The sequence below is a fragment of the Anopheles arabiensis genome, chromosome 3 (genome assembly GCF_016920715.1).
Source record: "Anopheles arabiensis isolate DONGOLA chromosome 3, AaraD3, whole genome shotgun sequence".
Lineage (NCBI taxonomy): Eukaryota > Metazoa > Arthropoda > Insecta > Diptera > Culicidae > Anopheles > Anopheles arabiensis.
The window spans coordinates 52,864,609-52,890,104 of record NC_053518.1 but is presented as its reverse complement, the minus strand read 5'-3'; positions in this window follow the sequence as shown (position 1 = coordinate 52,890,104).

Here is a 25,496-nt window from a genome sequence, read left to right as displayed (position 1 = left end):
ATGTTGAATTTGTTGTCATCTATTATCGTTGTTACGGCCATGTTTCATCCAAATGAAGCCATCTTGCACTATTTGAATGGCCTTGAAATTTGATGTTGAATTTTTGTTGCCATCTATTATCGTTGTTACGGCCATGTTTCATCCAAATGAAGCCATCTTGCACTATTTGAATGGCCTTAAAATTTGATGTTGAATTTTTTTGCCATCTATTATCGTTGTTACGGCCATGTTTCATCCAACTGAAGCCATATTGCACTATTTGAATGGCCTTGAAATTTGATGTTGAGTTTGTTGCCATCTATTATCGTTGTTACGGCCATGTTTCATCCAAATGAAGCCATCTTGCACTATTTGAATGGCCTTGAAATTTGATGTTGAGTTTGTTGCCATGTATTATCGTTGTTACGGCCATGTTTCATCCAAATGAAGCCATCTTGCACTATTTGAATGGCCTTGAAATTTGATGTTGAGTTTGTTGCCATCTATTATCGTTGTTAACGTACTTAACAACATGCTCGTCATGGGTTCAAGCCCCGAATAGACCGTGCTCCCATACGTAGGACTGACTATCCTGCTATGGTACAATAAGTCGAAAGCCAAGCTCACTTCAATTGCGGGTGCCTTGGCAGGCCCTTGACCGACAGTGGTTGTTGTGCCAAAGAAACATATTATCGTTGTTACGGCCATGTTACATCCAACTGAAGCCATTTTGCACTATTTCAATGGACTTAAAATTTGATGTTGAGTTTTTTGCCATCTATTATCGTTGTTAGGGCCATGTTTCATCCAAATGAAGCCATGTTGCACTATTTGAATGGACTTGAAATTTGATGTTGAGTTTTTTTGCCATCTATTATCGTTGTTACGGCCATGTTTCATCCAATGAAGCATCTTGTACTAATTGAATGACCTTGAAATTTGATGTTGAATTTTGTTGCCATCTATTATCGTTGTTAACGTACTTAACAACATGCCCGTCATGGGTTCAAGCCCCGAATAGACCGTGCTCCCATACGTAGGACTGACTATCCTGCTATGGTAACAATAAGTCACTGAAAGCCAAGCTCACTTCACTAGTGGGTACTTGGCAGGCCCTTGACCGACAGTGGTTGTTGTGCCAAAGAAAAAAATTATCGTTGTTACGGCCATGTTTCATCCAAATAAAGCCATCTTGCACTAATTCAATGGCCTTGAAATTTGATGTTGAATTTTGTTGCCATCTATTATCGTTGTTACGGCCATGTTTCATCCAAATGAAGCCATCTTGCACTATTTGAATGGCCTTGAAATTTGATGTTGAATTTTGTTGCTACCCATTATCTTTGTTACGACCATGTTTCATCCAAATGAAGCCATATTGCACTTATTCAATAGCCTTGAAATTTGATGTTGAATTTTGTTGCCATCTATTATCGTTGTTACGGCCATGTTTCATCCAACTGAAGCCATATTGCACTATTTCATGGTCTTGAAATTTGATGTTGAGTTTGTTGCCATCTATTATCGTTGTTACGGCCATGTTTCATCCAAATGAAGCCATCTTGCACTATTTGAATGGCCTTGAAATTTGATGTTGAGTTTGTTGCCATCTATTATCGTTGTTACGGCCATGTTTCATCCAAATGAAGCCATCTTGCACTATTTGAATGGCCTTGAAATTTGATGTTGAATTTTGTTGCCATTCATCGTTGTTAACGTACTTAACAACATGCTCGTCATGGGTTCAAGCCACGAATAGACCGTGCTCCCATACGTAGGACTGACTATCCTAATATGGTAACAATAAGTCACTGAAAGCCAAGCTCACTTCATTAGTGGGTACTTGGCAGGCCCTTGACCGACAGTGGTTGTTGTGCCAAAGAAAAAAATATCGTTGTTACGGCCATGTTACATCCCCATGTTAAATCAGCCATGTTTTATCCAAATGAAGTCGTATTGCACTATTTGAATGGCCTTGAAATTTGATGTTGAATTTTGTTGCCATCTATTATCGTTGTTACGGCCATGTTTCAGCCAAATGAAGCCATATTGCACTATTTCAATGGACTTAAAATTTGATGTTGAGTTTGTTGCCATCTATTATCGTTGTTACGGCCTTGTTTCATCCAAATGAAGCCATCTTGCACTAATTTAATGGCCTTGAAATTTGATGTTGAATTTTGTTGCCATCTATTATCGTTGTTACGGCCATGTTTCATCCAAATGAAGCCATCTTGCACTATTTGAATGGCCTTAAAATTTGATGTTGAATTTTTGCCATCTATTATCGTTGTTACGGCCATGTTTCATCCAAATGAAGCCATCTTGTACTATTTAAATGGCCTTGAAATTTGATGTTGAGTTTTTGTTGCCATCTATTATCGTTGTTACGGCCATGTTTCATCCAAATGAAGCCATCTTGCACTATTTGAATGGCCTTGAAATTTGATGTTGAATTTTGTTGCCATCTATTATCGTTGTTACGGCCATGTTTCATCCAAATGAAGCCATCTTGCACTATTTGAATGGCCTTGAAATTTGATGTTGAGTTTGTTGCCATCTATTATCGTTGTTACGGCCATGTTTCATCCAAATGAAGCCATCTTGCACTATTTGAATGGCCTTGATATTTGATGTTGAATTTTGTTGCCATCTATTATCGTTGTTACGGCCATGTTTCATCCAAATGAAGCCATCTTGCACTATTTCAATGGCCTTGAAATTTGATGTTGAGTTTTTTGCCATCTATTATCGTTGTTACGGCCATGTTTCATCCAAATGAAGCCATCATGCACTATTTGAATGGCCTTGAAATTTGATGTTGAATTTTGTTGCCATCTATTATCGTTGTTAACGTACTTAACAACATGCCCGTCATGGGTTCAAGCCCCGAATAGACCGTGCTCCCATACGTAGGACTGACTATCCTGCTATGGTAACAATAAGTCACTGAAAGCCAAGCTCACTTCACTAGTGGGTACTTGGCAGGCCCTTGACCGACAGTGGTTGTTGTGCCAAACAAAAAAAATTATCGTTGTTACGGCCATGTTACAACCAAATGAAGCCATCTTGCACTAATTCAGTGGCCTTGAAATTTGATGTTGAATTTTGTTGCCATCTATTATCGTTGTTACGGCCATGTTTCATCCAAATGAAGCAATCTTGCACTATTTCAATGGCCTTGAAATTTGATGTTGAGTTTTTGCCATCTATTATCGTTGTTACGGCCATGTTTTATCCAAATGAAGCCATTTTGCACTATTTCAATGGCCTTGAAATTTGATGTTGAGTTTGTTGCCATCTATTATCGTTGTTACGGCCATGTTTCATCCAAATGAAGCCATCATGCACTATTTGAATGGCCTTGAAATTTGATGTTGAATTTTGTTGCCATCTATTATCGTTGTTAACGTACTTAACAACATGCCCGTCATGGGTTCAAGCCCCAAATAGACCGTGCTCCCATACGTAGGACTGACTATCCTGCTATGGTAACAATAAGTCACTGAAAGCCAAGCTCACTTCACTAGTGGATACTTGGCAGGCCCTTGACCGACAGTGGTTGTTGTGCCAAAGAAAAAAAAATTATCGTTGTTACGGCCATGTTACATCCAAATAAAGGCATCTTGCACTAATTCGTTGGCCTTGAAATTTGATGTTGAATTTTGTTGCCATCTATTATCGTTGTTACGGCCATGTTTCATCCAAATGAAGCCATCTTGCACTATTTCAATGGCCTTGAAATTTGATGTTGAATTTTGTTGCCATCTATTATCGTTGTTACGGCCATGTTTCATCCAAATGAAGCCATATTGCACTATTTCAATGGACTTAAAATTTGATGTTGAGTTTTTGTTGTCATCTATTATCGTTGTTACGGCCATGTTTCATCCAAATGAAGCCATCTTGCACTATTTGAATGGCCTTGAAATTTGATGTTGAGTTTAATTTGCCATCTATTATCGTTGTTACTGCCATGTTTCATCCAAATGAAGCCATCTTGCACTTTTTCAATGGCCTTGAAATTTAATGTTGAGTTTTTTTGCCATCTATTATCGTTGTTACGGCCATGTTTCATCCAAATGAAGCCATCTTGCACTATTTCAATGGCCTTGAAATTTGATGTTGAGTTTTTTTGCCATCTATTATCGTTGTTACGGCCTTGTTTCATCCAAATGAAGCCATCTTGTACTATTTCAATGGCCTTGAAATTTGGTGTTGATTTTTTGTTGTCATCTATTATCGTTGTTACGGCCATGTTTCATCCAAATGAAGCCAACTTGCACTATTTGAATGGCCTTGAAATTTGATGTTGAGTTTTTTTGCCATCTATTATTGTTGTTACGGCCATGTTTTATCCAAATGAAGCCATCTTGTACTATTTCAATAGCCTTGAAATTTGGTGTTGATTTTTGTTGTCATCTATTATCGTTGTTACGGCCATGTTTCATCCAACTGAAGCCATATTGCACTATTTTCATGGCCTTGAAATTTGATGTTGAGTTTGTTGCCATCTATTATCGTTGTTAGGGCCATGTTTCATCCAAATGAAGCCATGTTGCACTATTTCAATGGACTTGAAATTTGATGTTGAGTTTTGCTGCCATCTATTATCGTTGTTACGGCCATGTTTCATCCAAATAAAGCCATCTTGCACTAATTCAATGGCTTTGAAATTTGATGTTGAATTTTGTTGCCATCTATTATCATTGTTAACGTACTTAACAACATGCTGGTCATGGGTTCAAGCCCCGAATAGACCGTGCTCCCATACGTAGGACTGACTATCCTGCTATGGTAACAATAAGTCACTGAAAGCCAAGCTCACTTCACTAGTGGGTACTTGGCAGGCCCTTGACCGACAGTGGTTGTTGTGCCAAAGAAAAAAAATTATCGTTATTACGGCCATGTTTCATCCAAATAAAGCCATCTTGCACTATTTCAATGGCCTTGAAATTTGATGTTGAATTTTGTTGCCATCTATTATCGTTGTTACGGCCATGTTTCATCCAAATGAAGCCATCTTGCACTATTTGAATGGCCTTGAAATTTGATGTTGAATTTTGTTGCCATCTATTATCGTTGTTACGGCCATGTTTCATCCAAATGAAGCCATCTTGCACTATTTGAATGGCCTTAAAATTTGATGTTGAATTTTTTTGCCATCTATTATCGTTGTTACGGCCATGTTTCATCCAACTGAAGCCATATTGCACTATTTGAATGGCCTTGAAATTTGATGTTGAGTTTGTTGCCATCTATTATCGTTGTTACGGCCATGTTTCATCCAAATGAAGCCATCTTGCACTATTTGAATGGCCTTGAAATTTGATGTTGAGTTTGTTGCCATGTATTATCGTTGTTACGGCCATGTTTCATCCAAATGAAGCCATCTTGCACTATTTGAATGGCCTTGAAATTTGATGTTGAGTTTGTTGCCATCTATTATCGTTGTTAACGTACTTAACAACATGCTCGTCATGGGTTCAAGCCCCGAATAGACCGTGCTCCCATACGTAGGACTGACTATCCTGCTATGGTAACAATAAGTCACTGAAAGCCAAGCTCACTTCACTAGTGGGTACTTGGCAGGCCCTTGACCGACAGTGGTTGTTGTGCCAAAGAAAAAAAAATTATCGTTGTTACGGCCATGTTTTATCCAAATGAAGCCATTTTGCACTATTTCAATGGACTTAAAATTTGATGTTGAGTTTTTTTGCCATCTATTATCGTTGTTACGGCCATGTTTCATCCAAATGAAGCCATGTTGCACTATTTCAATGGACTTAAAATTTGATGTTGAGTTTTTTTGCCATCTATTATCGTTGTTACGGCCATGTTTCATCCAAATAAAGCCATCTTGCACTAATTCAATGACCTTGAAATTTGATGTTGAATTTTGTTGCCATCTATTATCGTTGTTAACGTACTTAACAACATGCCCGTCATGGGTTCAAGCCCCGAATAGACCGTGCTCCCATACGTAGGACTGACTATCCTGCTATGGTAACAATAAGTCACTGAAAGCCAAGCTCACTTCACTAGTGGGTACTTGGCAGGCCCTTGACCGACAGTGGTTGTTGTGCCAAAGAAAAAAATTATCGTTGTTACGGCCATGTTTCATCCAAATAAAGCCATCTTGCACTAATTCAATGGCCTTGAAATTTGATGTTGAATTTTGTTGCCATCTATTATCGTTGTTACGGCCATGTTTCATCCAAATGAAGCCATCTTGCACTATTTGAATGGCCTTGAAATTTGATGTTGAATTTTGTTGCCATCTATTATCTTTGTTACGACCATGTTTCATCCAAATGAAGCCATATTGCACTTATTCAATAGCCTTGAAATTTGATGTTGAATTTTGTTGCCATCTATTATCGTTGTTACGGCCATGTTTCATCCAACTGAAGCCATATTGCACTATTTTCATGGTCTTGAAATTTGATGTTGAGTTTGTTGCCATCTATTATCGTTGTTACGGCCATGTTTCATCCAAATGAAGCCATCTTGCACTATTTTCATGGCCTTGAAATTTGATGTTGAGTTTGTTGCCATCTATTATCGTTGTTACGGCCATGTTTCATCCAAATGAAGCCATCTTGCACTATTTGAATGGCCTTGAAATTTGATGTTGAATTTTGTTGCCATCTATTATCGTTGTTAACGTACTTAACAACATGCTCGTCATGGGTTCAAGCCACGAATAGACCGTGCTCCCATACGTAGGACTGACTATCCTAATATGGTAACAATAAGACACTGAAAGCCAAGCTCACTTCACTAGTGGGTACTTGGCAGGCCCTTGACCGACAGTGGTTGTTGTGCCAAAGAAAAAAAAATATCGTTGTTACGGCCATGTTACATCCCCATGTTACATCAGCCATGTTTTATCCAAATGAAGTCATATTGCACTATTTGAATGGCCTTGAAATTTGATGTTGAATTTTGTTGCCATCTATTATCGTTGTTACGGCCATGTTTCAGCCAAATGAAGCCATCTTGCACTATTTGAATGGCCTTAAAATTTGATGTTGAATTTTTTGCCATCTATTATCGTTGTTACGGCCATGTTTCATCCAACTGAAGCCATATTGCACTATTTTCATGGCCTTGAAATTTGATGTTGAGTTTGTTGCCATCTATTATCGTTGTTACGGCCATGTTACATCCAATTGAAGCCATCTTGCACTATTTGAATGGCCTTGAAATTTGATGTTGAATTTTGTTGCCATCTATTATCGTTGTTACGGCCATGTTTCATCCAACTGAAGCCATATTGCACTATTTTCATGGCCTTGAAATTTGATGTTGAGTTTGTTGCCATCTATTATCGTTGTTACGGCCATGTTTCATCCAAATGAAGCCATCTTGCACTATTTGAATGGCCTTGAAATTTGATGTTGAATTTTGTTGCCATCTATTATCGTTGTTACGGCCATGTTTCATCCAAATGAAGCCATCTTGCACTATTTGAATGGCCTTAAAATTTGATGTTGAGTTTTTTTGCCATCTATTATCGTTGTTACGGCCATGTTTCATCCAACTGAAGCCATATTGCACTATTTTCATGGCCTTGAAATTTGATGTTGAGTTTGTTGCCATCTATTATCGTTGTTACGGCCATGTTTCATCCAAATGAAGCCATCTTGCACTATTTGAATGGCCTTGAAATTTGATGTTGAATTTTGTTGCCATCTATTATCGTTGTTAACGTACTTAACAACATGCCCGTCATGGGTTCAAGCCCCGAATAGACCGTGCTCCCATACGTAGGACTGACTATCCTGCTATGGTAACAATAAGTCACTGAAAGCCAAGCTCACTTCACTAGTGGGTACTTGGCAGGCCCTTGACCGACAGTGGTTGTTGTGCCAAACAAAAAAAAAAATATCGTTGTTACGGCCATGTTACAACCAAATAAAGGCATCTTGCATTAATTCAGTGGCCTTGAAATTTGATGTTGAATTTTGTTGCCATCTATTATCGTTGTTACGGCCATGTTTCATCCAAATGAAGCAATTTTGCACTATTTCAATGGCCTTGAAATTTGATGTTGAGTTTTTTGCCATCTATTATCGTTGTTACGGCCATGTTTTATCCAAATGAAGCCATTTTGCACTATTTCAATGGCCTTGAAATTTGATGTTGAGTTTGTTGCCATCTATTATCGTTGTTACGGCCATGTTTCATCCAAATGAAGCCATCATGCACTATTTGAATGGCCTTGAAATTTGATGTTGAATTTTGTTGCCATCTATTATCGTTGTTAACGTGCTTAACAACATGCCCGTCATGGGTTCAAGCCCCAAATAGACCGTGCTCCCATACGTAGGACTGACTATCCTGCTATGGTAACAATAAGTCACTGAAAGCCAAGCTCACTTCACTAGTGGATACTTGGCAGGCCCTTGACCGACAGTGGTTGTTGTGCCAAAGAAAAAAAAAATTATCGTTGTTACGGCCATGTTACATCCAAATAAAGGCATCTTGCACTAATTCGTTGGCCTTGAAATTTGATGTTGAATTTTGTTGCCATCTATTATCGTTGTTACGGCCATGTTTCATCCAAATGAAGCCATCTTGCACTATTTGAATGGCCTTGAAATTTGATGTTGAATTTTGTTGCCATCTATTATCGTTGTTACGGCCATGTTTCATCCAAATGAAGCCATATTGCACTATTTGAATGGCCTTGAAATTTGATGTTGAGTTTTTGTTGTCATCTATTATCGTTGTTACGGCCATGTTTCATCCAAATGAAGCCATCTTGCACTATTTGAATGGCCTTGAAATTTGATGTTGAGTTTAATTTGCCATCTATTATCGTTGTTACTGCCATGTTTCATTAAAATGAAGCCATCTTGCACTTTTTCAATGGCCTTGAAATTTAATGTTGAGTTTTTTTGCCATCTATTATCGTTGTTACGGCCATGTTTCATCCAAATGAAGCCATCTTGCACTATTTCCATGGCCTTGAAATTTGATGTTGAGTTTTTTGCCATCTATTATCGTTGTTACGGCCATGTTTCATCCAAATGAAGCCATCTTGTACTATTTCAATGGCCTTGAAATTTGGTGTTGAGTTTTTGTTGTCATCTATTATCGTTGTTACGGCCATGTTTCATCCAAATGAAGCCATCTTGCACTATTTGAATGGCCTTGAAATTTGATGTTGAGTTTTTTTGCCATCTATTATCGTTGTTACGGCCATGTTTCATCCAAATGAAGCCATCTTGTACTATTTCAATAGACTTGAAATTTGGTGTTGATTTTTTGTTGTCATCTATTATCGTTGTTACGGCCATGTTTCATCCAAATGAAGCCATCTTGCACTATTTGAATGGCCTTGAAATTTGATGTTGAGTTTAATTTGCCATCTATTATCATTGTTACTGCCATGTTTCATCCAAATGAAGCCATCTTGCACTTTTTAATGGCCTTGAAATTTAATGTTGAGTTTTTTGCCATCTATTATTGTTGTTACGGCCATGTTTCATCCAAATGAAGCCAACTTGCACTATTTGAATGGCCTTGAAATTTGATGTTGAGTTTTTTTGCCATCTATTATTGTTGTTACGGCCATGTTTTATCCAAATGAAGCCATCTTGCACTAATTCAATGTCCTTGAAATTTGATGTTGAGTTTTGTTGCCATCTATTATCGTTGTTACGGCCATGTTTCATCCAAATGAAGCCATCTTGCACTATTTTCATGGCCTTGAAATTTGATGTTGAATTTTGTTGCCATCTATTATCGTTGTTACGGGCATGTTTTATCCTTATGAAGCCATCTTGCACTATTTGAATGGCCTTGAAATTTGATGTTGAATTTTGTTGCCATCTATTATCGTTGTTACGGCCATGTTTCATCCAAATGAAGCCATCTTGCACTATTTGAATGGCCTTGAAATTTGATGTTGAATTTTTTGCCATCTATTATCGTTGTTAACGTGCTTAACAACATGCCCGTCATGGGTTCAAGCCCCAAATAGACCGTGCTCCCATACGTAGGACTGACTATCCTGCTATGGTAACAATAAGTCACTGAAAGCCAAGCTCACTTCACTAGTGGATACTTGGCAGGCCCTTGACCGACAGTGGTTGTTGTGCCAAAGAAAAAAAATTATCGTTGTTACGGCCATGTTTCATCCAAATAAAGGCATCTTGCACTAATTCATTGGCCTTGAAATTTGATGTTGAATTTTGTTGCCATCTATTATCGTTGTTACGGCCATGTTTCATCCAAATGAAGCCATTTTGCACTATTTCAATGTCCTTGAAATTTGATGTTGAGTTTTTTTGCCATCTATTATCGTTGTTACGGCCATGTTTCATCCAAATGAAGCCATCTTGCACTATTTGAATGGCCTTGAAATTTGATGTTGAATTTTGTTGCCATTTATTATCGTTGTTACGGCCATGTTTCATCCAAATGAAGCCATATTGCACTATTTCAATGGACTTAAAATTTGATGTTGAGTTTTTGCCATCTATTATCGTTGTTACGGCCATGTTTCATCCAAATGAAGCCATCTAGCACTATTTCAATGGCCTTAAAATTTGATGTTGAGTTTTTTTGCCATCTATTATCGTTGTTACGGCCATGTTTCATCCAAATGAAGCCATATTGCACTATTTGAATGGCCTTGAAATTTGATGTTGAATTTTGTTGCCATCTATTATCGTTGTTAACGTACTTAACAACATGCCCGTCATGGGTTCAAGCCCTAAATAGACCGTGCTCCCATACGTAGGACTGACTATCCTGCTATGGTAACAATAAGTCACTGAAAGCCAAGCTCACTTCACTAGTGGGTACTTGGCAGGCCCTTGACCGACAGTGGTTGTTGTGCCAAAGAAAAAAAATTATCGTTGTTACGGCCATGTTTCATCCAAATAAAGCCATCTTGCACTAATTCAATGGCCTTGAAATTTAATGTTGAATTTTGTTGCCATCTATTATCGTTGTTACGACCATGTTTCATCCAAATGAAGCCATCTTGCACTATTTGAATGGCCTTAAAATTTGATGTTGAGTTTTTTGCCATCTATTATCTTTGTTACGACCATGTTTCATCCAACTGAAGCCATATTGCACTATTTGAATGGCCTTGAAATTTTATGTTGAGTTTGTTGCCATCTATTATCGTTGTTACGGCCATGTTTCATCCAAATGAAGCCATCTTGCACTATTTGAATGGCCTTGAAATTTGATGTTGAATTTTGTTGCCATCTATTATCGTTGTTACGGCTTTGTTTCATCCAAATGAAGCCATCTTGCACTATTTGAATGGCCTTGAAATTTGATGTTGAGTTTTTTTGCCATCTATTATCGTTGTTACGGCCATGTTTCATCCAACTGAAGCCATATTGCACTATTTTCATGGCCTTGAAATTTGATGTTGAGTTTGTTGCCATCTATTATCGTTGTTACGGCCATGTTTCATCCAAATGAAGCCATCTTGCACAATTTGAATGGCCTTCAAATTTGATGTTGAGTTTTTTGCCATCTATTATCGTTGTTACGGCCATGTTTCATCCAAATGAAGTCACATTACACTATTTGAATGGCCTTGAAATTTGATGTTGAGTTTTGTTGCCATCTATTATCGTTGTTACGGCCATGTTTCAGCCAAATGAAGCCATATTGCACTATTTCAATGGACTTAAAATTTGAGTTTGATATTTTCTGCCATCTATTATCGTTGTTACGGCCTTGTTTCATCCAAATGAAGCCATCTTGCACTAATTTAATGGCCTTGAAATTTGATGTTGAATTTTGTTGCCATCTATTATCGTTGTTACGGCCATGTTTCATCCAAATGAAGCCATCTTGCACTATTTGAATGGACTTAAAATTTGATGTTGAGCTTTTTTGCCATCTATTATCGTTGTTACGGCCATGTTTCATCCAAATGAAGACATATTGCACTATTTGAATGGCCTTGAAATTTGATGTTGAGTTTTTTGCCATCTATTATCGTTGTTACGGCCATGTTTTATCCAACTGAAGCCATTTTGCACTATTTGAATGGCCTTGAAATTTGATGTTGAGTTTGTTGCCATCTATTATCGTTGTTACGGCCATGTTTCATCCAAATGAAGCCATATTGAACTATTTGAATGGCCTTGAAATTTGATGTTGAGTTTTTTGCCATCTATTATCGTTGTTAACGTACTTAACAACATGCTCGTCATGGGTTCAAGCCCTAAATAGACCGTGCTCCCATTCATCCAAATAAAGGCATCTTGCACTAATTCATTGGCCTTGAAATTTGATGTTGAATTTTGTTGCCATCTATTATCATTGTTACGGCCATGTTTCATTCAAATGAAGCCATTTTGCACTAATTCAATGTCCTTGAAATTTGATGTTGAGTTTTTTGCCATCTATTATCGTTGTTACGGCCATGTTTCATCCAAATGAAGCCATCTTGCACTATTTGAATGGCCTTGACATTTGATGTTGAATTTTGTTGCCATCTATTATCGTTGTTACGACCATGTTTCATCCAAATGAAGCCATCTTGCACTATTTGAATGGCCTTAAAATTTGATGTTGAGTTTTTTTGCCATCTATTATCTTTGTTACGACCATGTTTCATCCAACTGAAGCCATATTGCACTATTTGAATGGCCTTGAAATTTTATGTTGAGTTTGTTGCCATCTATTATCGTTGTTACGGCCATGTTTCATCCAAATGAAGCCATCTTGCACTATTTGAATGGCCTTGAAATTTGATGTTGAATTTTGTTGCCATCTATTATCGTTGTTACGGCTTTGTTTCATCCAAATGAAGCCATCTTGCACTATTTGAATGGCCTTGAAATTTGATGTTGAGTTTTTTGCCATCTATTATCGTTGTTACGGCCATGTTTCATCCAACTGAAGCCATATTGCACTATTTACATGGCCTTGAAATTTGATGTTGAGTTTGTTGCCATCTATTATCGTTGTTACGGCCATGTTTCATCCAAATGAAGCCATGTTGCACTATTTCAATGGACTTGAAATTTGATGATGAGTTTTTCTGCCATCTATTATCGTTGTTACGGCCATGTTTCATCCAAATAAAGCCATCTTGCACTAATTCAATGGCCTTGAAATTTGATGTTGAATTTTGTTGCCATCTATTATCATTGTTAACGTACTTAACAACATGCCCGTCATGGGTTCAAGCCCCGAATAGACCGTGCTCCCATACGTAGGACTGACTATCCTGCTATGGTAACAATAAGTCACTGAAAGCCAAGCTCACTTCACTAGTGGGTACTTGGCAGGCCCTTGACCGACAGTGGTTGTTGTGCCAAAGAAAAAAAATTATCGTTATTACGGCCATGTTTCATCCAAATAAAGCCATCTTGCACTATTTCAATGGCCTTGAAATTTGATGTTGAATTTTGTTGCCATCTATTATCGTTGTTACGGCCATGTTTCATCCAAATGAAGCCATCTTGCACTATTTGAATGGCCTTGAAATTTGATGTTGAATTTTGTTGCCATCTATTATCGTTGTTACGGCCATGTTTCATCCAAATGAAGCCATCTTGCACAATTTGAATGGCCTTCAAATTTGATGTTGAGTTTTTTGCCATCTATTATCGTTGTTACGGCCATGTTTCATCCAACTGAAGCCATATTGCACTATTTGAATGGCCTTGAAATTTGATGTTGAGTTTGTTGCCATCTATTATCGTTGTTACGGCCATGTTTCATCCAAATGAAGCCATCTTGCACTATTTTCATGGCCTTGAAATTTGATGTTGAGTTTGTTGCCATCTATTATCGTTGTTACGGCCATGTTTCATCCAAATGAAGCCATCTTGCACTATTTGAATGGCCTTGAAATTTGATGTTGAATTTTGTTGCCATCTATTATCGTTGTTAACGTGCTTAACAACATGCTCGTCATGGGTTCAAGCCCCGAATAGACCGTGCTCCCATACGTAGGACTAACTATCCTGCTATGGTAACAATAAGTCACTGAAAGCCAAGCTCACTTCACTAGTGGGTACTTGGCAGGCCCTTGACCGACAGTGGTTGTTGTGCCAAAGAAAAAAAATTATCGTTATTACGGCCATGTTTCATCCAAATAGAGCCATCTTGCACTATTTCAATGGCCTTGAAATTTGATGTTGAGTTTTGTTGCCATCTATTATCGTTGTTACGGCCATGTTTCATCCAAATGAAGCCATCTTGCACTATTTGAATATCCTTGAAATTTGATGTTGAATTTTGTTGCCATCTATTATCGTTGTTAGGGCCATGTTTCATCCAAATGAAGCCATCTTGCACAATTTGAATGGCCTTGAAATTTGATGTTGAGTTTTTTTGCCATCTATTATCGTTGTTACGGCCATGTTTCATCCAACTGAAGCCATATTGCACTATTTGAATGGCCTTGAAATTTGATGTTGAGTTTGTTGCCATCTATTATCGTTGTTACGGCCATGTTTCATCCAAATGAAGCCATGTTGCACTATTTCAATGGACTTAAAATTTAATGTTGAGTTTTTCTGCCATCTATTATCGTTGTTACGGCCATGTTTCATCCAAATAAAGCCATCTTGCACTAATTCAATGACCTTGAAATTTGATGTTGAATTTTGTTGCCATCTATTATCGTTGTTAACGTACTTAACAACATGCCCGTCATGGGTTCAAGCCCCGAATAGACCGTGCTCCCATACGTAGGACTGACTATCCTGCTATGGTAACAATAAGTCACTGAAAGCCAAGCTCACTTCACTAGTCTAATTTTAAGAAACACATAGTTTATAAGACATTAGTTTTAATTGTGTATGTAGGCCATGGAGGCTCGATACTCTATAATAAATAAATAAAAGTGGGTACTTGGCAGGCCCTTGACCGACAGTGGTTGTTGTGCCAAAGAAAAAAAATAATCGTTGTTACGGCCATGTTTCATCCAAATGAAGCCATCTTGCACTAATTCAATGGCCTTGAAATTTGATGTTGAATTTTGTTGCCATCTATTATTGTTGTTACGGCCATGTTTCATCCAAATGAAGCCATCTTGCACTATTTGAATGGCCTTGAAATTTGATGTTGAATTTTGTTGCCATCTATTATCTTTGTTACGACCATGTTTCATCCAAATGAAGCCATATTGCACTTATTCAATAGCCTTGAAATTTGATGTTGAATTTTGTTGCCATCTATTATCGTTGTTACGGCCATGTTTCATCCAACTGAAGCCATATTGCACTATTTTCATGGTCTTGAAATTTGATGTTGAGTTTGTTGCCATCTATTATCGTTGTTACGGCCATGTTTCATCCAAATGAAGCCATCTTGCTCTATTTTCATGGCCTTGAAATTTGATGTTGAGTTTGTTGCCATCTATTATCGTTGTTACGGCCATGTTTCATCCAAATGAAGCCATCTTGCACTATTTGAATGGCCTTGAAATTTGATGTTGAATTTTGTTGCCATCTATTATCGTTGTTAACGTACTTAACAACATGCTCGTCATGGGTTCAAGCCACGAATAGACCGTGCTCCCATACGTAGGACTGACTATCCTAATATGGTAACAATAAGACACTGAAAGCCAAGCTCACTTCACTAGTGGATACTTGGCAGGCCCTTGACCGACAGTGGTTGTTGTGCCAAAGAAAAAAAATATCGTTGTTACGGCCATGTTACATCCAAATAAAGCCATATTGGACTAATTCAATGGCCTTGAAATTTAATGTTGAATTTTGTTGCCATCTATTATCGTTGTTACGGCCATGTTACATCCAAATGAAGCCATCTTGCACTATTTGAATGGCCTTGAAATTTGATGTTGAATTTTGTTGCCATCTATTATCGTTGTTACGGCCATGTTTCATCCAAATGAAGCCATCTTGCACTATTTGAATGGCCTTAAAATTTGATGTTGAGTTTTTTTGCCATCTATTATCGTTGTTACGGCCATGTTTCATCCAAATGAAGCCATATTGCACTATTTTCATGGCCTTGAAATTTGATGTTGAGTTTTTTTGCCATCTATTATCGTTGTTACGGCCATGTTTCATCCAAATGAAGCCATCTTGCACTATTTGAATGGCCTTGAAATTTGATGTTGAATTTTGTTGCCATCTATTATCGTTGTTAACGTACTTAACAACATGCCCGTCTTGGGTTCAAGCCCCGAATAGACCGTGCTCCCATACGTAGGACTGACTATCCTGCTATGGTAACAATAAGTCACTGAAAGCCAAGCTCACTTCACTAGTGGGTACTTGGCAGGCCCTTGACCGACAGTGGTTGTTGTGCCAAACAAAAAAAAAATTATCGTTGTTACGGCCATGTTACAACCAAATAAAGGCATCTTGCATTAATTCAGTGGCCTTGAAATTTGATGTTGAATTTTGTTGCCATCTATTATCGTTGTTACGGCCATGTTTCATCCAAATGAAGCAATCTTGCACTATTTCAATGGCCTTTAAATTTGATGTTGAGTTTTTTGCCATCTATTATCGTTGTTACGGCCATGTTTCATCCAAATGAAGCCATTTTGCACTATTTGAATGGCCTTGAAATTTGATGTTGAGTTTGTTGCCATCTATTATCGTTGTTACGGCCATGTTTCATCCAAATGAAGCCATCATGCACTATTTGAATGGCCTTGAAATTTGATGTTGAATTTTGTTGCCATCTATTATCGTTGTTAACGTGCTTAACAACATGCCCGTCATGGGTTCAAGCCCCAAATAGACCGTGCTCCCATACGTAGGACTGACTATCCTGCTATGGTAACAATAAGTCACTGAAAGCCAAGCTCACTTCACTAGTGGATACTTGGCAGGCCCTTGACCGACAGTGGTTGTTGTGCCAAAGAAAAAAAAAATTATCGTTGTTACGGCCATGTTACAACCAAATAAAGGCATCTTGCATTAATTCAGTGGCCGTGAAATTTGATGTTGAATTTTGTTGCCATCTATTATCGTTGTTACGGCCATGTTTCATCCAAATGAAGCAATCTTGCACTATTTCAATGGCCTTTAAATTTGATGTTGAGTTTTTTGCCATCTATTATCGTTGTTACGGCCATGTTTTATCCAAATGAAGCCATTTTGCACTATTTGAATGGCCTTGAAATTTGATGTTGAATTTTGTTGCCATCTATTATCGTTGTTACGGCCATGTTTCATCCAAATGAAGCCATCATGCACTATTTGAATGGCCTTGAAATTTGATGTTGAATTTTGTTGCCATCTATTATCGTTGTTAACGTACTTAACAACATGCCCGTCTTGGGTTCAAGCCCCGAATAGACCGTGCTCCCATACGTAGGACTGACTATCCTGCTATGGTAACAATAAGTCACTGAAAGCCAAGCTCACTTCACTAGTGGATACTTGGCAGGCCCTTGACCGACAGTGGTTGTTGTGCCAAAGAAAAAAAATTATCGTTGTTACGGCCATGTTACAACCAAATAAAGGCATCTTGCATTAATTCAGTGGCCTTGAAATTTGATGTTGAATTTTGTTGCCATCTATTATCGTTGTTACGGCCATGTTTCATCCAAATGAAGCCATATTGCACTATTTCAATGGACTTAAAATTTGATGTTGAGTTTTTGTTGTCATCTATTATCGTTGTTACGGCCATGTTTCATCCAAATGAAGCCATCTTGCACTATTTGAATGGCCTTGAAATTTGATGTTGAGTTTAATTTGCCATCTATTATCGTTGTTACTGCCATGTTTCATCCAAATGAAGCCATCTTGCACTATTTCAATGGCCTTGAAATTTGATGTTGAGTTTCATTTGCCATCTATTATCGTTGTTACTGCCATGTTTCATTTAAATGAAGCCATCTTGCACTATTTGAATGGCCTTGAAATTTAATGTTGAGTTTTTTGCCATCTATTATCGTTGTTACGGCCATGTTTCATCCAAATGAAGCCATTTTGCACTATTTCAATGGCCTAGAAATTTGATGTTGAGTTTTTTGCCATCTATTATCGTTGTTACGGCCATGTTTCATCCAAATGAAGCCATCTTGTACTATTTCAATGGCCTTGAAATTTGGTGTTGATTTTTGTTGTCATCTATTATCGTTGTTACGGCCATGTTTCATCCAAATGAAGCCATCTTGCACTATTTCAATGGCCTTGAAATTTGATGTTAAGTTTTTTTGCTATCTATTATCGTTGTTACGGCTATGTTTCAACCAAATGAAGCCATCTTGTACTATTTCAATAGCCTTGAAATTTGGTGTTGATTTTTTGTTGTCATCTATTATCGTTGTTACGGCCATGTTTCATCCAAATGAAGCCATCTTGCACTATTTGAATGGCCTTGAAATTTGATGTTGAGTTTAATTTGCCATCTATTATCGTTGTTACTGCCATGTTTCATCCAAATGAAGCCATCTTGCACTTTTTAATGGCCTTGAAATTTGATGTTGAGTTTTTTTGCCATCTATTATCGTTGTTACGGCCATGTTTCATCCAAATGAAGCCAACTTGCACTATTTGAATGGCCTTGAAATTTGATGTTGAGTTTTTTTGCCATCTATTATTGTTGTTACGGCCATGTTTTATCCAAATGAAGCCATCTTGCACTAATTCAATGTCCTTGAAATTTGATGTTGAGTTTTGTTGCCATCTATTATCGTTGTTACGGCCATGTTTCATCCAAATGAAGCCATCTTGCACTATTTTCATGGCCTTGAAATTTGATGTTGAATTTTGTTGCCATCTATTATTGTTGTTACGGCCATGTTTTATCCACATGAAGCCATCTTGCACTATTTGAATGGCCTTGAAATTTGATGTTGAATTTTGTTGCCATCTATTATCGTTGTTACGGCCATGTTTCATCCAAATGAAGCCATCATGCACTATTTGAATGGCCTTGAAATTTGATGTTGAATTTTGTTGCCATCTATTATCGTTGTTAACGTGCTTAACAACATGCCCGTCATGGGTTCAAGCCCCAAATAGACCGTGCTCCCATACGTAGGACTGACTATCCTGCTATGGTAACAATAAGTCACTGAAAGCCAAGCTCACTTCACTAGTGGATACTTGGCAGGCCCTTGACCGACAGTGGTTGTTGTGCCAAAGAAAAAAAAAATTATCGTTGTTACGGCCATGTTTCATCCAAATAAAGGCATCTTGCACTAATTCATTGGCCTTGAAATTTGATGTTGAATTTTGTTGCCATCTATTATCGTTGTTACGGCCATGTTTCATCCAAATGAAGCCATCTTGCACTATTTGAATGTCCTTGAAATTTGATGTTGAGTTTTTTTGCCATCTATTATCGTTGTAACGGCCATGTTTCATCCAAATGAAGCCATCTTGCACTATTTGAATGGCCTTGAAATTTGATGTTGAATTTTGTTGCCATTTATTATCGTTGTTACGGCCATGTTTCATCCAAATGAAGCCATATTGCACTATTTCAATGGACTTAAAATTTGATGTTGAGTTTTTTTGCCATCTATTATCGTTGTTACGGCCATGTTTCATCCAAATGAAGCCATCTAGCACTATTTCAATGGCCTTAAAATTTGATGTTGAGTTTTTTTGCCATCTATTATCGTTGTTACGGCCATGTTTCATCCAAATGAAGCCATATTGCACTATTTGAATGGCCTTGAAATTTGATGTTGAATTTTGTTGCCATCTATTATCGTTGTTAACGTACTTAACAACATGCCCGTCATGGGTTCAAGCCCTAAATAGACCGTGCTCCCATACGTAGGACTGACTATCCTGCTATGGTAACAATAAGTCACTGAAAGCCAAGCTCACTTCACTAGTGGGTACTTGGCAGGCCCTTGACCGACAGTGGTTGTTGTGCCAAAGAAAAAAAAATTATCGTTGTTACGGCCATGTTTCATCCAAATAAAGCCATCTTGCACTAATTCAATGGCCTTGAAATTTAATGTTGAATTTTGTTGCCATCTATTATCGTTGTTACTGCCATGTTTTATCCAAATGAAGTCATATTGCACTATTTGAATGGCCTTGAAATTTGATGTTGAATTTTGTTGCCATCTATTATCGTTGTTACGGCCATGTTTCAGCCAAATGAAGCCATATTGCACTATTTCAATGGACTTAAAATTTGAGTTTGATTTTTTCTGCCATCTATTATCGTTGTTACGGCCTTGTTTCATCCAAATGAAGCCATCTTGCACTAATTTAATGGCCTTGAAATTTGATGTTGAATTTTATTGCCATCTATTATCGTTGTTACGGCCATGTTTCATCCAAATGAAGCCATCTTGCACTATTTGAATGGACTTAAAATTTGATGTTGAGCTTTTTGCCATCTATTATCGTTGTTACGGCCATGTTTCATCCAAATGAAGACATATTGCACTATTTGAATGGCCTTGAAATTTGATGTTGAGTTTTTTGCCATCTATTATCGTTGTTACGGCCATGTTTTATCCAAATGAAGCCATTTTGCAGTATTTGAATGGCCTTGAAATTTGATGTTGAGTTTGTTGCAATCTATTATCGTTGTTACGGCTTTGTTTCATCCAAATGAAGCCATCTTGCACTATTTGAATGGCCTTGAAATTTGATGTTGAGTTTTTTTGCCATCTATTATCGTTGTTACGGCCATGTTTCATCCAAATGAAGCCATCTTGCACTATTTCAATGGCCTTGAAATTTGATGTTGAGTTTAATTTGCCATCTATTATCGTTGTTACGGCCATGTTTCATCCAAATGAAGCCATCTTGCACTATTTGAATGGCCTTGAAATTTGATGTTGAGTTTTTTTGCCATCTATTATCGTTGTTACGGCCATGTTTCATCCAAATGAAGCCATCTTGCACTAATTCAATGGCCTTGAAATTTGATGTTGAGTTTTGTTGCCATCTATTATCGTTGTTACTGCCATGTTTCATCCAAATGAAGCCATCTTGCATTATTTCAATGGCCTTAAAATTTGATGTTGAGTTTAATTTACCATCTATTATCGTTGTTACGGCCATGTTTTATCCAAATGAAGCCATCTTGCACTATTTGAATGGCCTTGAAATTTGATGTTGAGTTTGTTGCCATCTATTATCGTTCTTACGGCCATGTTTCATCCAAATAAAGCCATCTTGAACTATTTGAATGGCCTTGAAATTTGATGTTGAGTTCAATTTGCCATCTATTATCGTTGTTAACGTACTTAACAACATGCTCGTCATGGGTTCAAGCCCCGAATAGACCGTGCTCCCATACGTAGGACTGACTATCCTGCTATGGTAACAATAAGTCACTGAAAGCTAAGCTCACTTCACTAGTGGGTACTTGGCAGGCCCTTGACCGACAGTGGTTGTTGTGCCAAAGAAAAAAATTATCGTTGTTACGGCCATGTTTCATCCAAATAAAGCCATCTTGCACTAATTCAATGGCCTTGAAATTTAATGTTGAATTTTGTTGCCATCTATTATCGTTGCTACGGCCATGTTTCATCCAAATGAAGCCATCTTGCACTATTTGAATGGCCTTGAAATTTGATGTTGAATTTTGTTGCCATCTATTATCGTTGTTACGGCCATGTTTCATCCAAATGAAGCCATCTTGCACTATTTGAATGGCCTTGAAATTTGATGTTGAGTTTGTTGCCATCTATTATCGTTGTTACGGCCATGTTTCATCCAACTGAAGCCATATTGCACTATTTTCATGGCCTTGAAATTTGATGTTGAGTTTGTTGCCATCTATTATCGTTGTTACGGCCATGTTTCATCCAAATGAAGTTATGTTGCACTATTTCAATGGACTTAAAATTTGATGTTGAGTTTTGCTGCCATCTATTATCGTTGTTACGGCCATTTTTCATCCAAATAAAGCCATCTTGCACTAATTCAATGGCCTTGAAATTTGATGTTGAATTTTGTTGCCATCTATTATCGTTGTTAACGTACTTAACAACATGCCCGTCATGGGTTCAAGCCCCAAATAGACCGTGCTCCCATACGTAGGACTGACTATCCTGCTATGGTAACAATAAGTCACTGAAAGCCAAGCTCACTTCACTAGTGGGTACTTGGCAGGCCCTTGACCGACAGTGGTTGTTGTGCCAAAGAAAAAAAAATTATCGTTGTTACGGCCATGTTTCATCCAAATAAAGCCATCTTGCACTAATTCAATGGCCTTGAAATTTGATGTTGAATTTTGTTGCCATCTATTATCGTTGTTACGGCCATGTTTCATCCAAATGAAGCCATCTTGCACTATTTGAATGGCCTTGAAATTTGATGTTGAATTTTGTTGCCATCTATTATCGTTGTTACGGCCATGTTTCATCCAAATGAAGCCATCTTGCACTATTTGAATGGCCTTAAAATTTGATGTTGAGTTTTTTGCCATCTATTATCGTTGTTACGCCCATGTTTCATCCAACTGAAGCCATATTGCACTATTTTCATGGCCTTGAAATTTGATGTTGAGTTTGTTGCCATCTATTATCGTTGTTACGGCCATGTTTCATCCAAATGAAGCCATCTTGCACTATTTTCATGGCCTTGAAATTTGATGTTGAGGTTGTTGCCATCTATTATCGTTGTTACGGCCATGTTTCATCCAAATGAAGCCATCTTGCACTATTTGAATGGCCTTGAAATTTGATGTTGAATTTTGTTGCCATCTATTATCGTTGTTAACGTACTTAACAACATGCTCGTCATGGGTTCAAGCCCCGAATAGACCGTGCTCCCATACGTAGGACTGACTATCCTGCTATGGTAACAATAAGACACTGAAAGCCAAGCTCACTTCACTAGTGGGTACTTGGCAGGCCCTTGACCGACAGTGGTTGTTGTGCCAAAGAAAAAAAAATTATCGTTGTTACGGCCATGTTTTATCCAAATGAAGCCATTTTGCACTATTTCAATGGACTAAAAATTTGATGTTGAGTTTTTTTGCCATCTATTATCGTTGTTACGGCCATGTTTCATCCAAATGAAGCCATGTTGCACTATTTCAATGGACTTAAAATTTGATGTTGAGTTTTGCTGCCATCTATTATCGTTGTTACGGCCATTTTTCATCCAAATAAAGCCATCTTGCACTAATTCAATGGCCTTGAAATTTGATGTTGAATTTTGTTGCCATCTATTATCGTTGTTAACGTACTTAACAACATGCCCGTCATGGGTTCAAGCCCCGAATAGACCGTGCTCCCATACGTAGGACTGACTATCCTGCTATGGTTACAATAAGTCACTGAAAGCCAAGCTCACTTCACTAGTGGGTACTTGGCAGGCCCTTGACCGACAGTGGTTGTTGTGCCAAAGAAGAAAAAATTATCGTTGTTACGGCCATGTTTCATCCAAATAAAGCCATCTTGCACTAATTCAATGGCCTTGAAATTTGATGTTGAATTTTGTTGCCATCTATTATCGTTGTTACGGCCATGTTTCATCCAAATGAAGCCATCTTGCACTATTTCAATGGCCTTGAAATTTGATGTTGAATTTTGTTTCCATCTATTATCGTTGTTACGGCCATGTTTCATCCAAATGAAGCCATCTAGCACTATTTGAATGGCCTTAAAATTTGATGTTGAGTTTTTTTGCCATCTATTATCGTTGTTACGCCCATGTTTCATCCAACTGAAGCCATATTGCACTATTTTCATGGCCTTGAAATTTGATGTTGAGTTTGTTGCCATCTATTATCGTTGTTACGGCCATGTTTCATCCAAATGAAGTTATGTTGCACTATTTCAATGGACTTAAAATTTGATGTTGAGTTTTGCTGCCATCTATTATCGTTGTTACGGCCATGTTTCATCCAAATAAAGCCATCTTGCACTTATTGAATGACCTTGAAATTTGATGTTGAATTTTGTTGCCATCTATTATCGTTGTTAACGTACTTAACAACATGCCCGTCATGGTTTCAAGCCCCGAATAGACCGTGCTCCCATACGTAGGACTGACTATCCTGCTATGGTAACAATAAGTCACTGAAAGCCAAGCTCACTTCACTAGTGGGTACTTGGCAGGCCCTTGACCGACAGTGGTTGTTGTGCCAAAGAAAAAAAATTATCGTTGTTACGGCCATGTTTCATCCAAATAAAGCCATCTTGCACTAATTCAATGGCCTTGAAATTTGATGTTGAGTTTGTTGCCATCTATTATCGTTGTTACGGCCATGTTTCATCCAAATGAAGCCATCTTGCACTATTTGAATGGCCTTGAAATTTGATGTTGAGTTTGTTGCCATCTATTATCGTTGTTACGGCCATGTTTCATCCAAATGAAGCCATCTTGCACTATTTGAATGGCCTTGAAATTTGATGTTCAATTTTGTTGCCATCTATTATCGTTGTTAACGTACTTAACAACATGCTCGTCATGGGTTCAAGCCCCGAATAGACCGTGCTCCCATACGTAGGACTGACTATCCTGCTATGGTAACAATAAGACACTGAAAGCCAAGCTCACTTCACTAGTGGGTACTTGGCAGGCCCTTGACCGACAGTGGTTGTTGTGCCAAAGAAAAAAAAATATCGTTGTTACGGCCATGTTGCATCCAAATAAAGCCATATTGCACTAATTCAATGGCCTTGAAATTTGATGTTGAATTTTGTTGCCATCTATTATCGTTGTTACGGCCATGTTACATCCAAATGAAGCCATCTTGCACTATTTGAATGGCCTTGAAATTTAATGTTGAATTTTGTTGCCATCTATTATCGTTGTTACGGCCATGTTTCACCCAAATGAAGCCATCTTGCACTATTTGAATGGCCTTAAAATTTGATGTTGAGTTTTTTTGCCATCTATTATCGTTGTTACGGCCATGTTTCATCCAACTGAAGCCATATTGCGCTATTTGAATGGCCTTGAAATTTGATGTTGAGTTTGTTGCCATCTATTTTCGTTGTTACGGCCATGTTTCATCCAAATGAAGCCATCTTGCACTATTTGAATGGCCTTGAAATTTGATGTTGAATTTTGTTGCCATCTATTATCGTTGTTAACGTACTTAACAACATGCCCGTCTTGGGTTCAAGCCCCGAATAGACCGTGCTCCCATACGTAGGACTGACTATCCTGCTATGGTAACAATAAGTCACTGAAAGCCAAGCTCACTTCACTAGTGGGTACTTGGCAGGCCCTTGACCGACAGTGGTTGTTGTGCCAAAGAAAAAAAAATTATCGTTGTTACGGCCATGTTACATCCAAATAAAGGCATCTTGCACTAATTCATTGGCCTTGAAATTTGATGTTGAATTTTGTTGCCATCTATTATCGTTGTTACGGCCATGTTTCATCCACATGAAGCCATATTGCACTATTTCAATGGACTTGAAATTTGATGTTGAGTTCTTTTGCCATCTATTATCGTTGTTACGGCCATGTTTCATCCAAATGAAGCCATATTGCACTATTTCAATGGACTTAAAATTTGATGTTGAGTTTTTTTGCCATCTATTATCGTTGTTACGGCCATGTTTCATCCAAATGAAGCCATGTTGCACTATTTCAATGGACTTAAAATTTGATGTTGAGTTTTTCTGCCATCTATTA